We start from the raw sequence: 4,263 nt of genomic DNA, 5'->3' as shown, positions 1-4,263 counted from the left end.
TTTCCATTTTGCGACATCCTTAAGACGCATTTGCGACCGATTTGGCGACGGATTTGCAACAATCTAGTTCTCCGTCGCAAAATTGCGCGCTACAAATTCAGTGCCAAATTTACTTTTCCCTCTTCGAAGGATTAGCGATCGATTTGCGACTGACCGTTTGCGACCGACCGTTATAGTCGCAAATCAGTCGCAATTTTGCTCCACATTAAAACGACATCGCAGAACTAAAAATTGCGACCGATTTTTAAATCATTTGTGACGATTGGTCGGTCGCAAAGTTTAGGGCTTTATTACATGACCAGCCTCCTTCTTTCTTCTTCTTCTTTCTTCCTCTTCTTTCTTCTCCTCCCCCATTTGCAGCGCCATCCTAGCCGTGTGCAACATCGTTCCCGGCCATTTGCTACCTTCTCCGCTCTATTGCAGCGTCGGTTGCTGGAGAATCCCTTCTCCTCTTCGTTCGCAGTTGTCAGGTCAAGTACGAGTTGTTCTCAATATTAATTAATAGGAATTTGTGTTATTGGGAAAGTTGTAGTTAGTGAGTTTAGTTGCAATAATTAATTAATTAGTACATAAAAAAAAAACTTCAATGGTTAGTGAATTCTTTTGTCACTACATATGCCACATAAATTTCTTCTTAGGAATATTCTTTGCTCTTTTAAAATTGAACAAGAATTTTGAATTGTGAATTGTGTTACTAATTTAGATAAATATTGATTTTCTACTGAATTAGGGGATTGCATCTTCCTGTTAAAATGCATGTACACACACATGTGAACCCCTCCCCAAAATATCATAGGCATGTGAATGCATGTGACTAAGGAAGAAATACACATGATGTGTGAGTCGCCACCTTGTTTAATTATTTTAGGGTAAACTTGGAAAAAACCCTAAGTGACTCCGATCTTAATTAACCTAATTATTAGATTAATTAACCCAATGTTTAAGGCATGATGTGCAAACCCGAGATGGGTCCCGAGACTATGTCATGCTGATAAACTAACCATGAAAATGAATGGAATGCTCTGCATGGTGAATGATGTAATTGGACCAATTAAAATGTTTATGAGATTTTGACTTGCCACTCGGGGTTAAATCCCGAACGTGCCTACGTACTTCCGTTTGAATGGAAGATCAAAGTCCACGTAGTTCGATAGACCTTCTTTGAAGGGCTTTGAAGGGGATGCTTTATGCATGTGTGTGTGTATGCTTTGTGCATTTTGTTTAGGCATTTTGCCAAAGAGTTGATTTTTAGGCATTTGATGCCAAAAGTGTTGATTTTAATGGCTTTTAGCCAAAAAAGATTGATTTAGGCAATTGTTGCCAAAAATTGATGTGATTTGGGCGATTGTCGCCAAAATGATTGATTTAAGGCTTTTAGCCGAAAAGAGTTGATTTAGGCAATTTATTGCCTGAAAATTGATTGATTGGGCGTTTGTCGCCCAATATTGATTGACTTAAGGCAATTTATTTGCCAAAAGCAATTGTTTGAAGGCTTTTAGCCAAAAATTGTGATTTAAGCGATTGATCGCTAAAAAGTGGTTAATCTAATTTATAGGCAATTTGTTTGCCAAAAATTGATTGAACCGTGAGCAATTTATTGCTAAGAAAACGTGTTTAATTGAAGCTTTTTAGTCACAATTATTAATTAATTGGACCTAAGCTAGGACTGTTCGAAATAAAGGCGATTATACCATAGCTATTAATTAACTAGGTATTTTAAGCCAATATTATCGGATCTAGGCTTAATACCACGATTATTAATTAACCGGGCATTTAGTCTAAATTTATTTAATTGAGGCAGTTTATTTGCCTAATGATGAAGTGAATGCATTTATGCAGTTATAGAATTATTAGGAGTAGAAAAGAAGCATGCATGAAGTGCTAAAATTAAATAGGTAGAGTTAAACTTACGTACCTGATTTAATCGTCGACCGCTTCTTAACTCCAGATTAAGCTCCTCGTTAAGGGAATTAATTTTAATTTAATTTTAAATGACCAAGTATCACAACAATAAAATAAAACTTAAATTAAAAAATGCAAGAAAGCAGTAAAGAATCGCAAAGAGCGTAGGGAGAAGGAGCGTCCGTCAACACAGACTGAGTGTCTCAAAACGGAGCCCCAGAGCCTTTTTTTATAGGAAAAAATGTGACCCTGGACGCCCCTGCCCGCCTTCGAGGGCGGGCATGCCCGCCTGGCCTGGGCGGGCGCGCCCGCCAGGCTTGGGCGGGCGTGCCCGCCCTAGCTGGGCGGGCGTGCCCACCCCCGCGGGCGGGCATGTGTGCCTTTTCCCCTCTCTTTTTTTTTCTTTTTTCGTTCCGGAGGCTTTTCCGAGAGTTCCGGACCTCCAAAAAATATTCCGAGACCAGTTCCGTGATCCTCGTAATTTTTCGGAAATTTCAAGTACCATATTGGCATACTTCTGGTGAACTTCCAAAATGGCCTTTGGTCCGGCCCGGGCTGTTTGCAATCCGAGAAAACTGGCTCTTTGAGCCTCAAAATTTGAGTATTCACAGTCGACCGCAGCCGCTGTCGCCGGCGGCTGCCGCCGCCGTTAAGGGCGGCTGCCACCGCCGCGGCCGACAAACTTTCTAGTTTTTTCATTCCGGAGGCTTCTCCGGCCGGACCGTTTGCAGTCCAGGAAAACTGGCCTTTTGAGCCTCAAAATTTGAGTATTCACAGTTGCCCCCCACTGGCTATCATAAAAATGATTTATGAGAGCCAGTGGCTGTCTGAAGGAGCAAATTTTGAGGATGGGCAGAGGAGGAAACCCCGCCGTTGGTTCTTTTCCTTTGAAATGGAATGATCAAATGCATGGATTGATGTTTGCAACTTAAAGACGTTTTTGCCTCTTTGAGGACTTTAAAAAGAAATTTTGCCTCTTAGAGGACTTGAAAAAGAGGTTTTTCCCCTTAATGAAGGCTTGAAAAGAGATCTTGCCTCTTAGAGGACTTGAAAAGAGATTTTGCCTCTTAGAGGACTTGAAAAGATGTTTTGCCTCTTAATGAGGGCTTGAAAAGATGATTTTGCCTCTTGGAGGACTTGAAAAGAGATTTTGCCTCTTGGAGGACTTGAAAAGATGTTTTGCCTCTTAATGAGGGCTTGAAAAGATGATTTTGCCTCTTAGAGGACTTGAAAAGAGATTTTGCCTCTTGGAGGACTTGAAAAGATGTTTTGCCTCTTAATGAGGGCTTGAAAAGATGTTTTGCCTCCTAATGAGGGCTTGAAAAAGAGATTTGTTTTATTTTTGTTTTCTTCTTTGAGAACCAAGGGTCCACCTAAAGTCGAAATGATCAAATGGCTTGGTTTTGGGTGAAAAGTGGTTGGTTATTGGTTATAGTTTCACCCTAGGTTTTATGTAAAAAAAGGTCAACCATTAACCGGCTTCTACCCTGGGTTTGTGTAAAAGAGATTGACGATGGTTGGGTTCCACCCTGGGTTGTGTATGTTTTTTTTTATAACACTTGCCCCTGAATCCGACTTGGAGGATTTTGCCCCCTGCTTGAGAGAATTGATGCCCTTATTAGCTGAAATAGAATTTCTTCTTAACGAAAGACTAAGAAAATTCCGTGATTACTTCTGTGATGGGAGGATGGTGAAGGTTCTTATCACTTCTTGCCCCCAGAATGGTGCTGACCATGGAATACTTCACAACATTGGTATTGTACTTGTCCAATCGATTGAGGAATCAAAGAGAACAAAGCCACTTATATGACTCGAGGAAACAGACAATGTGGATGACATCGCTCGTCTGAAAGGATCAAAGAAACGATGGTCCGAGTGGAGATGAGGTATTAAAGAATTACCTCTCAACGATTATGTTTGACATTTTTTTTTAGGGTTGTTTTAGAAACCCCGGGGATTGAATTGACATTTTCCTCTCTCTCTTTTTTTTTCGAGGAATGACTCAAAGAGTGACGCCTTCAAAACGAACTTTTGAGAATGACTCGATTTTTGCGACTCGTTGTGGAATGACCACTGGTGATGGAGACTTGATTTGAGAGACTTATAGGAGACTCGATTTAGAGACTCGAATTTTTCTTGTATTGAATTTTGACTCGAAGGAATTCAGTGGTCCCTGGAAAAAATGATTTATATACTCCCAAGGAGACCTTTGAAAATTTTTTTTATTATTTTAAGGACATACTTTGCTGTTTATCCTACGAAAAAATGGGCTCTCTGAAAGAATTCATGAAAGCACCTTTTTTTTTTCTGTTTATCCTACGAAAAAATGGACTCTCTGAAAGAATTCATGAAAGCACCTTT

Source organism: Jatropha curcas, chromosome 1 (genome assembly GCF_041381405.1).
Source record: "Jatropha curcas cultivar XTBG-Jc1 chromosome 1, XTBG_Jcur_1.0, whole genome shotgun sequence".
Taxonomy (NCBI): domain Eukaryota; kingdom Viridiplantae; phylum Streptophyta; class Magnoliopsida; order Malpighiales; family Euphorbiaceae; genus Jatropha; species Jatropha curcas.
The sequence above is the reverse complement of the archived record's forward strand: the minus strand, read 5'-3'. Positions refer to the sequence as shown.